The 13,257-nt window shown below is 44.4% G+C and overlaps 1 protein-coding gene across 13 annotated transcripts in view; it reads right to left on the reverse strand.

Moving 5' to 3' along the window:
• stk33 (serine/threonine kinase 33) overlaps positions 1-13,257 on the reverse strand; it is a 226,891-nt gene that overhangs the window by 97,678 nt on the left and 115,956 nt on the right. The window lies entirely within an intron of this gene.

A 13,257-nucleotide genomic window follows, 5' to 3' on the forward strand; every position in this document is an offset into this window, starting at 1 on the left:
CATGTGGCCCCTTTCAGTACTTGCCCTTTACATTGCTGAACAGGCTTTCCGATTTAGACTCTCCCCCTCCATGTGTGGTATCAGAAGGAGCCTAGATGGTTCTCTTTGTCCCTACACAAACTTCACACTGGGTGCACCAAGTTTCAGTGCATCACTTACAATGTACAAGCAGACTGATGGAGGTTTCCTTGTGCATCATTTCCTTTCCTTTTATCTCAAAGGCCAGTAACCAAGGTGATCATCCCAACGGCGGAGCAGGCGGAAGAGGAGACATCTCCCAACGGCTGCAAAGGCGGATGAGGATGCCCAACAATGGGTAGGGAGGCTTGCGAGCATGCCGCAAGAACCGCCGTAGACCCACAACACTCAGGGCTTGTCTACCTCGCGTGTGAAGCCTGGATTCAGCGGACTGCGCGGAAGAAACCATCACTGGTTCAACAGGCAGAAAGGTGATTCTCAGCAATGCATCGTGGAGCGCTAAGAGGGCACAGTGAGACACACAGAACCCTGCTGGCCATCCACTGCATCCTGACCTATCTCCAGCCGGCTCGACTATGTCTTGCCGCTGGGTCCAGATGGGCCGGGACGAGAGAGTGAGGCTGACGACCTGAGCAACTCTCCCTCACTTTAATCGAAGTCAAGCGCAAGTCATGACTTCAAACCCAACGCGCAACCTAAAGTCCTGTGGCGATGGGGGAGTGGCGAAGCAGCAGGTACGGATACACTGGAAGCTGTAGTCACAAACCTGCACACAGGCGGCCCAGGGCATAGGGTCGCTCTCTACTGGACTGAAGCAGCAGTTGAGTTCGGCAGCCCCCTGGGTGTCTGAGCAGCCCTCTTTAGGATCGCTCTGCTCACCTCCATGGAGGAAGGGGCTAGAAAAGGTGCCTCAAACATAGTCTGCTTCACTTCACCCTGGCCAGCTTACCGCGGCTGGTGGGGATCCCTCACAGCGGTCGACCTACAACAGTGAAGAAGAAAGTGATGGTGCTCAACCTTGGCACATGGAACGTGAGAACTCTGCTAGATAACATCAAGGCAGACAGACCAGAGAGAAGAACTGCACTGGTTGCAAAAGAGCTAGCTCGCTACAACGTGGACATAGTAGCTCTCAGTGAAACGCACCTAGCAGACAAGGGCCAGCTGACAGAACGTAGTGGTGGATACACGTTCTTCTGGAGCGGTCGCAGCAGCGCTGAACGACGAGAAGCAGGCGTGGGATTTGCCATCAATTCTAACCTCGCCCGTAAAATCACCAAGCACCCAGAGAGCATCAACGACCACCTGATGACACTTCAGCTCCCACTTGCAAACAAGAAGAGTGCTACTCTGATTAGTGCCTAAGCTCCCACCATGACCAACCCAGATGACATTAAAGACAAGTTCTATGAAGAACTCGACGCCCTCATCTCAGCAATCCCACAGTCAGAGAAGCTCATCCTTCTCGGGGACTTCAATGCCAGAGTAGGGACAGACTACCAAACCTGGGAAGGGATCATTGGAAGACACAGCACTGGCAAGTGTAACAACAAAGGCCTTCTGCTCCTCAAGACGTGTGCCACACACGACCTTGTCATCACCAACACCCTGTTCCGCCTACCCACCCGTAAGAAGACGTCATGGATGCACCCACGCTCGAAGCACTTGCATCTGATTGACTACATCACCACCAGGAAGAGGGACAGGATGGATGTCAGAGTGACGAGAGCCATGTGTGGTGCCGACTGCTGGACCGACCACCGCCTCATTGTGTCCAAGTTCAGGCTTTGCATTCTGCCCATGAGAAGACCCAAGGGCAGAAGACTGCAAAAAGGCTGAATGTCTCTAAGTTGAAAAGCAACAGGGTTGCAGAAGAACTCGTCGATGACCTTGAAAGCAGACTGCCAGACACACCACAGGATGACGGGACCAGCGTTGAGGAACAGTGGACGGCCTTCAGAGACGCTGTCTACACTACCGCCCTCGAACATCTCGGACCAGCAACCCGAAGAAACCAAGACTGGTTCGATGAGAATGATGAAGAAATACAGGCACTACTAACGGAGAAACATCAACATTACAGAGCGCATCAGAACGACCCCACGTCACTAGCCAAGAAAGATGCCTTTACCAATGCAAGAAGAAAGGTGCAGAAAAAACTTCGCGAGATGCAGGACAGCTGGTTCAGCAAGAAGGCCGATGAAATCCAGGGCTATGCAGACAGCCACGACATAAAGTGCTTCTACGATGCACTTAAGGCTGTATACAGACCCCAGTCCTCCGGCTCCTCACCCCTCCTCAACGCAGATGAGACGCAGCTGCTGACAGAGAAGAAGCAGATTCTGGATCGGTGGGCTGAGCACTTTAACAACATCCTTAACCGCCCTGCCGACATCAACGATGAAGCCATTACCCGCCTGCCCCAGGTAGAGATCAACAAGAACCTCGACACCCTCCCCACAGTAGATGAAGTCAGGAAGGCAGTGAAGCAACTCTCCTGTGGCAAAGCGCCAGGACCCGATGCAGTCCCTGCTGAGGTATACAAAGCAGGAGGCCCTGTCATGATGCAAAACCTGACTGTTCTCTTCCAGTCCATGTGGAAAAAGGGACAGGTCCCGCAACAGCTGAAAGATGCCAGCATAGTCCACATCTACAAGAGGAAAGGCAACCGCCAGTCTTGCGACAACCACCGAGGCATCTCCCTCTTGTCCATTGCGGGGAAGATTCTGGCCCGCGTCCTGCTCAACCGCCTTCTCCAACATCTTGAGCAAGGTCTGCTCCCAGAAAGCCAGTGCGGCTTCCGTGCTGAATGTGGGACCGCGGACATGATTTTTGCTGCGCGCCAACTCCAAGAAAAATGCCAGGAGCAAGACAGCGACCTCTTCGTGACCTTTGTCGATCTAACCAAGGCTTTCGATACGGTCAGCAGAGAAGGCTTGTGGAAGATCATGGAGAAGTTTGGCTGCCCCAGCAAGTTCATCACAATCGTCCGGCAGTTCCACGACGGTATGATGGAAAGTTCTGGATGACGGCGATGAGTCGGAGGCCTTCCCAGTAACAAATGGCGTCAAACAAGGCTGCGTTCTTGCCCCGACTCTGTTCAGTATGGTATTCTCTGCCATGCTGACAGATGCCTTCCGTAACTACAAAGGAATCCACGTCAGGTACAGGACTGTCGGCAGGTTGTTCAAACTTAGGCGCCTGCAGGCAGTTACAAAGGTGCGAGAGACTGTCATCAGAGACTTCTTGTTTGCTGATGACTGCACACTCAACGCCAGCACAGAGCAGGAGATGCAGCGTGAAATGAACTGCTTCTCACAAGCCTGCAACAACTTCGGACTCACTATCAGCACCAAAAAGACCCAAGTTTTTGGTACTGTACGGAGAACTGTGTCAGGGCAAGCACTCAGTCGGGGGGCAGAAGAAACGTTACAAAGACTGCCTCAGAGCGTCCCGCAAAGGCCTGGGTGTCGACATCGACATGTGGGAGACGCTTGCCTGCGACCGTCCAGCTTGGCGCAGCAAGATCACCACAGGAGCCCGTGCAGCTGAAGTCAAGTGCATCATCGAGGCGCAACGAAAGCATGCTGTGCGCAAGGCCCGAGCAGCACCCACCCACTTGTGCCCACATGTGGGTGAGCCTTCAGGGCCCGGATTGGCCTCATCAGTCACCTCCAGACCCACACCTCCCATCTGACTTTGAAGCCATGGTCATCTTCGACTACGAAGGACGAACAACAACAACAACAACAACAACAACCTCTGCAGCCTGGACTCTGCCAATCTGTAGCATTCCTTTACAGACATCTCACTACACTGGAAAAGCAACAAGTTCCGGGCAGATCAAAGGGTGCCTTTCACCGAGTTGATGACCTTCTAGCACAACTTGATGTATGTCAGTAGGAACAGCCCAGAGATCAGAAATAATCTGTCTGACCTGTATACAGGACAAGCTTTTCACTGTACCTCAGTAAATGTGACAATAATAAGCCAATTCTAACTGCACAGTTACTGGATATGAAACAGGACATGGACCTTTCCATCCTTCTCCACATCCTCCTTGCAAATCCATGTGTACAGCAATTACTGATATTTCACTGATCTATTTGCAAGAAATAACCTACACTAATTCAAGTTATATCTGCTCTTGAACATCGATAAATATTTACTCTAGCCTCTGTTTGACAGCATTATGCAGTTAGGGGAAATTATTTTAAATGCCAACACAAAACTAGCAAAGGGCATCCAGTTTTATGACAATGACCTTGCTGTACTGAGCAAAGTGCACAGATGGACAGAAAAATTCAGCACGTTGGGTTCAAAAAGACTTCTTGGACCAAAATAAAGAGGTAGTGGAAGGAGATAGAAATACAGATCAACTTCGGGAGAGGTGCTCCAAGGACCTGGTCCAAGTGCCAGGAGAACTTTAATAACTTCACACACAAGGTCATGTCAGGTTAAGATATATCAAGCCCATCTACTAGCATCTGCATTACTTTCCACACAATACTCCACACCCAGACACCCATCATGCCACTAGCAATAATCTTAAGCAATCAGCTTTCCTACCTAGCTATCCTAAGTCCCAACATACACACATTTTGCATCACATATACACTCAATAATCCAGCCATGAATCAGAATCAGGTTTAAAATCACTGACATACGTTGTGAAATTTGTTGTTTAAGTGGCAACAGTTCACTACAATACATGAAAGAACCATAAATCACATTAAGTACATATTAAAAATTAAATTAAATTAATAATACAGAAAGGGAGAAAATGATTCGTGAGTTGGGTTATTTTCCATTCAAAAATCCGATGGTAGAGAGAAAGAAGTTGTTGCTAAAATGTTGAATGTATCTCTTCAGGCTCCTGTACCTCCTTTCTTATGGGAATACTAAGAAGATGGCATGTCCTGGATGATGGATGTCACCTTTTTGAGGCATTACCTTTTGAGTGTGTCCTTGATGCTGGGGAGGATATTGCCCATAACAGAACAGCTTTTCTTGATACAGTGCAGTGGCACTTCCACAGCAGACAGTGACAGACCAGTTACATCTGTAGAAATTTGCTAAAGTTTTTGGTGACATACCAAATCTCTTTATACCCCTAATGAAATGTAGCTGCTGACATGCCTTCCTTGTAATTGCATCAAAACGTTGGGCCCAGGGTAGATCTTCAGAGATACTGACACCCAGGAATGTGAAACTACTCACCCTTTCCACTGCCCATTCCTTGATAAAGACTGGTGTGTGTTTCTTCAACTTCTCCTTCCTGAAATCTGCAATCAATTCCTGGGTCTTACTGGGATTAGGTGCAAGGTTGTCATTGTGACACCACTCAAACATCCAATTTATCTCACTCCTGTATGTCTCACCATCTGATACTCTGCCAACAATAGCTGTGTCATCGTCAAATTTACAGATGTTTGAGTTGTGCCTAGCCACACAGGCAGGCATCATAGAGTTACACCATTACTCTTCCCTTGTTGTTGGAATTAACGGCAATAGGGATTAAACTAGACAGAAAAAGCATGATCATATTCAATGGCCGGACAGTTTTAAGGGCTTGGTGGCTTATTCTGCTGCTATTTTCTTATAGTACCTTCAGGCCTGAAAGTTAAATGGTGCAAGTGTATGCGACTGCTAGTTCTGCAAGCTGTGAATGGCAAAATATTATGGTATTTGCTTCCATGCAAATTAATTGTAGATAATCATAGAAAAGTACAGCACAGGAACAGGCCCTTTGGCCCATCTAGTCCATGCTGAACCATTTAAACTGCCTACTGCCATCAATCTGCACCGGGACTATAGCCCTCCATACCCCTGCCATCCATGTACCTATCCAAGCTTCTCATAAATGTTTAAATCAAGATTACATGCACCACCTGCGCTGGCAGCTCATCCCACACTCTCACGACCCTCTGAGTGAAGAAGTTTCCCCTCATGTTCCCCTTAAAACTTTTCATAATTCACCCTTAACTCATGACCTTTAATTGTAGACCCACCCAACATCAGTGGAAAAAGTTGTATACCTCTGTCAAATTTCCTCTGTCTTCTGTGTTCCAAGGAATAAAGTACTAACCTATTCAAGTCTTTCCATATAACTCAGGTCCTCCAGACCCAGCAACATATTTTCAAATTTTCTCTGTACTCTTTCATCCTTACTTACACCTTTTCTATATGTAGGTGACCAAAACTGCACATAATACTCCAAATTAGGCCTCACCAATGTCTTGTACAACTTCAACATAACATAGTAGTCACAGTCATACTTTATTGATCCCGGGGGAAATTGGTTTTTGTTACAGTTGCACCATATATAATAAATAGCAATAAAACCATAAATAGTTAAATAGTAATATGTAAATTATGCCAGTAAATTATGAAATAAGTCCCGGACCAGCCTATTGGCTCAGGGTGTCTGACCATCCAAGGGAGGAGTTGTAAAGTTTGATGGCCACAGGCAGGAATGACTTCCTATGACACTCTGTGTTGCATCTCGGTAGAATGAGTCTCTGGCTGAATGTACTCCTGTGCCCACCCAGTACATTATGTAGTGGATGGGAGACATTGTCCAAGATGGCATGCAACTTGGACAGCATCCTCTTTTCAGACACCACCGTCAGAGAGTCCAGTTCCATCCCCACAACATCACTGGCCTCACAAATGAGTTTGTTGATTCTGTTGGTGTCTGCTACCCTCAGCCTGCTGCCCCAGCACACAACAGCAAACATGATAGCACTGGCCACCACAGACTCGTAGAACATCCTCAGCATCGTCTGGCAGATGTTAAAGGATCTCAGTCTCCTCAGGAAATAGAGACGGCTCTGACCCTTCTTGTAGACAGCCTCAGTGTTTTTTGATCAATCCAGTTTATTGTCAATTCGTATCCCTAGGTATTTATAATCTTCCACTATGTCCACACTGACCCCCTGGATGGAAACGGGTCACCGGTACCTTAGCTCTCCTCAGGTCTACCACCAGCTCCTTAGTCTTTTTCACATTAAGCTGCAGATAATTCTGCTCACACCATGTGACAAAGTTTCCTACAGTAGCCCTGTACTCAACCTCATCTCCCTTGCTGATGCATCCAACTATGGCAGAGTCATCCGAAAACTTCTGAAGATGACAAGACTCTGTGCAGTAGTTGAAATCCAAGGTGTAAATGGTGAAGAGAAAGGGGGACAAGACAGTCCCCTGTGGAGCCCCAGTGCTGCTGATCACTCTGTCGGACACACAGTGTTGCAAGCACACGTACTATGGTCTGCCAGTCAGGTAATCAAGAATCCATGACACCAGCGAAGCATCCACCTGCATCGCTGTCAGCTTCTCCCCCAGCAGAGCAGGGTGGATGGTGTTGGACGCACTGGAGAGGTCAAAAAACATGACCCTCACAGTGCTCGCTGGCTTGTCCAGGTGGGCGTAGACACAGTTCAGCAGGTAGACAATGGCATCCTCAACTCCTAGTCGGGGCCGGTAGGCAAACTGGAGGGGATCTAAGTGTGGCCTGACCATAGGCTGGAGCAGCTCCAGAACAAGTTTCTTCATGGTCTTCATGATGTGGAAGGTCAATGCCACCGGTCTGTAGTCATTGAGGCCGCTGGGGCGCGGCATCTTCGGCACAGGGATGAGGCAGGAAGTCTTCCACAGCACAGGAACCCTCCGGAGCCTCAGGCTCAGGTTGAATACATGGTGAAGCACTCCACATAGCTGAGGGGCACAGGCTTTGAGCACCCTGGTACTGACACCATCCGGTCCTGCAGCCTTGCTTGGGTTGAGACGTTTCAGCTGTCTTCTCACCTGTTCAGCTGTGAAGCCCACCGTGGTGGTTTTGTGAGGGGAAGGGGTATAGTCATGAGAGCAGGGTGGGGGACTGTGTGGAGGGGTAGGAGGGGAGAGTGGAATATGTGTTGGTTGGGGGCCGACAATGGATGACAATTGTGGGGGATGGGCAGGGGCCACAATGTCAAATCTGTTAAAGAACAGGTTAAGTTCATTGGCCCTGTCCACACTGCCTTCAGCTCCTCTGTTGCTAGTTTGCTGGAACCCAGTGATGGTCCTCATCCCCCTCCAGACCTCTCTCATGTTCTTCTGTGGGAGTTTCCACTCAAGCTTCCTCCTGTACCTGTCTTTAGCCTCCCTGATCCTGGCTTTCAGGTCCCTCTGTATTGCCCTCAGCTCCTCCCTATTTCCATCTCTAAACACCCTCTTTTTAGCGTTCAGGATGTCCTTAATGTCCTTTGTTACCCATGGCTTGTTATTTGAATAAGAAAGGACAGTCCTTGTCGGAACATTGCAGTCCACACAGAAGTTTATGTAATCAGTGACGTACTCTGTGAGCCCATCAATATCCTCCCCATGTGTCTCACAGAGTGCCTGCCAGTCTGTCACCTCAAAACAACCCTGGAGCGCCTCATAAGCCTCCTCTGACCATTTTCTGTGCTCAATACTTTGATTTATGAAGGCCAATGTGCCAAAATATTTCTTTATGACCCTATCAACTTGTGATGCCACTTTCAATGAATTAGTGACCTATAATGCCAGATCCCTTTGTTCTACTGTACTTCTCAGTGTTCTACCATTCACTATGCAAGACGTATCCTGGTTGATCCTACTGAAGTGCAACACCTCCCTTAAATTCCATCTGTCATTTTTCAGTCCATTTTTCCAACTGGTCCAGATCCTGCTGCAAGCCATAATAGTCCTCCTCGGTGTCCACTAAACCCCCAATCATGGTGCCATCTGCAAATTCGTTGATCCAGTTCATCACATTATCATTGATATAGATGACAAACAACAACGGACCCAGCATCAATCATTGTGGCACTCCACTAATCACAGTCCTCCAGTCAGAGAGGCAACCATCTACTACTACTCTCTGGCTTCTCCCTCAAAGCCAATGTCTAACCCAATTTACTATCTTATCTTGAATGACAAGCGACTGAATCTTCTAGACCAACATCACATGCGAAATCTTATTAAATGTCTTGCTGAAGTCCATGGAGACAACATCCACTGCCTTGTCTTCATTCACTTTCCTGGTAACTTCCTCGAAAAACTCTATAAGATTGGTTAGATACAACCTACCATGCACAAAGCCACATTGACTATCCTTAATCTGTCCATATCTATCCAAATACTTATATAACCGTTTCCTTAGAATAGCTTCCAGTAACTTTCCCAGATGGAGGCATTAATTGTATGATTAATGAAAAACTACATACCTCTATGTCCATTATTTTAATATACTATAGATATATGAGCAAAGAAACTTGGTACATCTCCAAAACTTAATCACTTGCATAATCCTATTTTTTTGCTATGCATGGATAGGTGCAAATCAGTGAACAGATTAAAAAAATAATCTACTGGAAAAATATCCTTTATTCAGTCAAATCATATCTGCCTAGCAATTCTATTGTAGCTATACAAGTGCATAAAAAACCACAGCAATGGGACTTTGATGATTTCAGCCATTAACACTTCATTATAAACTTCAGAGTTATATGGCAGGGACACAGGTTCTTCAGTTCAATTTTTCTGTGCTGACCAAGATATCAATCTGATCCAATTACATTTCCATGTTTGATCCATATCACTACAAACCTTTTCAATCTATGTCCAAACGTCTTTTAAATCTATAGTTTACATCTGCAGCTGTTCCCATATACGTACATCCTCTGTTTGAGAAAGTTTCCTCAATCATCCTTCATCCAAGTGAAGTATGATTGAGGGAAAGAAGAACTCTGGGCCCAATAATGAATGTTTCAGCGAGTTGTGGGGTTTGTGGGAGATAGTCATGTTGTAGATGGTAGCTACCATAGATCTTCAGTGATCAATGAGAATGGTTGCGGGGTCTGGGGTGTTCTGGGGGCAGGGGGGAGGAGATTCAAATTGAGAAACATGACTGTCCTGTCATGATAGATGGTAAAGAGGTAAGGAAGTGATTTGGATCATATGAGAGTAAGTACTACCTGGAAAGAGTAGTGAAGTAGACCGAGAAAGAAGAATGCAAGGCAAGTAAAAGAACTTGCCAAACAGAAATTTCAGTCAGGCACTACCCAAGGAAGAGCAAGTTATCTCAGAAGCCCTCAATGATGGTTACTCTGGGATAACAAACTCCAAATGCTCTGAAAGATCAATTTACTGAGATTGATAGTATTCTGTATGGCTCCTAATGTGGTGATTCTGTTAGGGGTACAATGGTTGCTCATACCAGAAGTGCAGATCAAATTTCCAGAGTGACATGAAATGGCCTTTTCAATCACGTTACTGAAACATAGAACCAAGTAATTAGATTTCCAGGCAGTTATCTCTTTTATTTGTTAAATCAGTTACTAATGCCTTTATTTATATTGCAAAGTAGCAAGGATAGCACCATCTAGTGCCTTTGCAAGACCAAAGATTACACAGAGAAATATGACAAAAAATTGTTTTTAAAAAAGATTAACAACTTAAAATGGTTATCTAAATATAAGATTTGGTAAATTTTGCTTTGTTACGGTATATATTTAAGAATAATTTATATATTTCTTTGTTCACCAATAAATGGCCATTATAAAACAAAATTATTTCTGAATCATTTACCAGTTATTTTCTGGTATCTCAAAAACAGAACCTACACTTGCATTAATTACTTATCATTTAAAATCCGTGAACAGATTAAAAAAATAATCTACTGGAAAAATATCCTTTATAATAATTCATTTGCTCAATTATTATAAGGGAACCACCACAGGTACAACGTTTTTCAGGACCATGGTGCTACATGAACAATAGAAAAACTACACTGAACTACGGAAAACAACACAAAACTACACTAGACTACAGACCTACCCAGGACTGCATAAAGTGCACAAAACAGTGCAGGCATTATAATAAATAATAAACAAGACAATATGCACAGTAGAGGGCAGTAGGTTGGTGTCAGTCCAGGCTCTGGGTATTCAGGAGTCTGATGGCATGGGGAAAGAAACTGTTACATAGTCTGGTCGTGAGAGCCCGAATACTTCGGTGCCTTTTGCCAGATGGCAGGGGGGAGAAGAGTTTGTTTGAGGGGCGCACGGGGTCTTTCATAATGCTGTTTGCTTTACAGATGCAGCATGTGGTGTAAATGTCTGTAATGGCGGGAAGAGAGACCCCAGTGATCTTCTTAGCTGACCTCACTATCCGCTGCAGGATCTTGCAATCCAAGATGGCACAATTTCCGAACCAAGCAGTGATGCAGCTGCTCAGGAAGCTCTCAATACAACCTCTGCAGAATGTGGTGAGGATGGGGTTGTCTCGTTTTTACTGTGTACTGTACCAGCAGTTACGGTCGAAATGACAATAAGAAGTGACTTGACTTGACTTGACTACATGTCAAGAGTTGAAATCAGGTTACAAGGTATGTCATCTGTTGCTTGCAAAAATCCTTCCGCAAATTTATATAACATTATATAACTAATATGGCATCACATTTTGTAACGTTAATTGTTAATCCTGAAAATATTCAAATCATAACATGGAAATGTCATTATCATATAAATTTCAGAAAGAGGAAGACTTCTCAGTAATCTATTTGTAAGTGAACTGTCCATCTTCTAACAGGGATGGGTGTATTTTTATAACAGCACTGCAGTAAGATTGTGCGAATAAGCACAACTATACATCAAAGTAATTTCATAGTGCGAGTATCAATAATAACATTAATATTTCATATATATTTGAACCAATAATGTTGACAGTGCAGTGATGGATATTCAATTTCAAAGGCCCAAAAGGTTTATTGCTAACCTCAGTTCTCTAGCACAGCAGCATGACCTTTCCAAAAGATCAGTTACTTGTGACAAGTTAAACTTCTAAACAATATTCCTTGTTCAGCTTCTTGTTGTAAACAGTGAGGTCTTGTGGGCCCATATTTAATCAATGTAAGACAAAGTAGTTATGTTCACTGGCCTGCATTAAACCAGACAACACAGGCTAAGTTATTTGCACCGCTGTGACTAAGTTCAAAGAAGCTTGCAAACAAGACAGGTTTTGTCACTTAACACATTAAACATGGTTACAGGAATAGTTTGATCAATCAATAGCTGGGATAGCTGTGTACTTAGAGAGTCAGACAGCACAGCATGGATTTTGGGTGTCTAGCACCTCTGTTCCGAGCAGCCTTTAGACCATTTATGTGAATTACTTTGTACCGGCAAAGAAAAACTTCACATGCGGATAATGTCAACTAGTAGCAAAACAGCATAAATGTTGGGAAGAATTGAGATTGTTAGGAATGACAAGGATAATGACTGAAAAACAGAGTGACAAAAAGAAGAACTAGAACTCATTCCTCAACCTTCTGTTTCTGCGACAGACAACTCATTTGGCTGCAACTTATACATTCTTTTAGTTCATAATAATTATACCTTTACTTGGAAATCCTTTGTAATTTTAAAATTTGGAAATGTTTTATAAATCACAAGTCCTCTGTGAGTATTAAATGTGTGTTAAGAACTATTACTTTAAATTTAAATGTGTATCATTAAAAATAAAATAAACTGTGTTTAAACTACTTCATTAGCTGGAAGTATCTCTTCCTTGGTAGAGAAGGGGAACGCACCACTCAAATAGAGGGTGCTGGCAGCCAGAACTCACTGTAGAGACGAGAGAGTGAAGTAAGCTTGTCTTTGAAGAGTAGGATGATACACTACAATCTCCCTATAGTGAGGGTACCCGTAGATACTGATAATTTTGAGATTAGGGCTTTGAAGATAGCGAACCCAATACAACAGAGTAGGATGGTATTTTGCTCTGTGTTTATATCAGCTTTTGGTAGACAACTTCAAAACTATTTCTACTGCTCAACATTCTCACCAATACTTCTAGTCTTCTTCCATATCAAATATTTAGGTAACATTGAAAACATTCAGGTAACATACATATTTTATACAATGGCTATGGCCAAAAGGAAAACAATTGCGATCATTCAGTAACTGGTGCATTCAACTTCAATGCTTGTTAGCATCAAATAGATTAAAATCAAATCTGGCTTTACAATAAAATTCACTTCAGCCAGTAAATTAGTAGTTGAACACATTGGCATACAGATTTTTTTTTTAAAGAAATTATGTTGATAATTACCACAATAAATATTTTTCTATGCACAGGAAATAAATTGGGATAACGATATTACGTAGAAGGACACTCAAATATTTTAGTGCAGTCAATGAATAATCATTATCATTAGGTGAATTGAAAAATTCTGTGCGGAAAATGCAAGTTGGAATGTAAAACGACAGCACA

The sequence above is a fragment of the Mobula birostris genome, chromosome 11, assembly GCF_030028105.1.
Source record: "Mobula birostris isolate sMobBir1 chromosome 11, sMobBir1.hap1, whole genome shotgun sequence".
Classification (NCBI taxonomy): Eukaryota; Metazoa; Chordata; class Chondrichthyes; order Myliobatiformes; family Myliobatidae; genus Mobula; species Mobula birostris.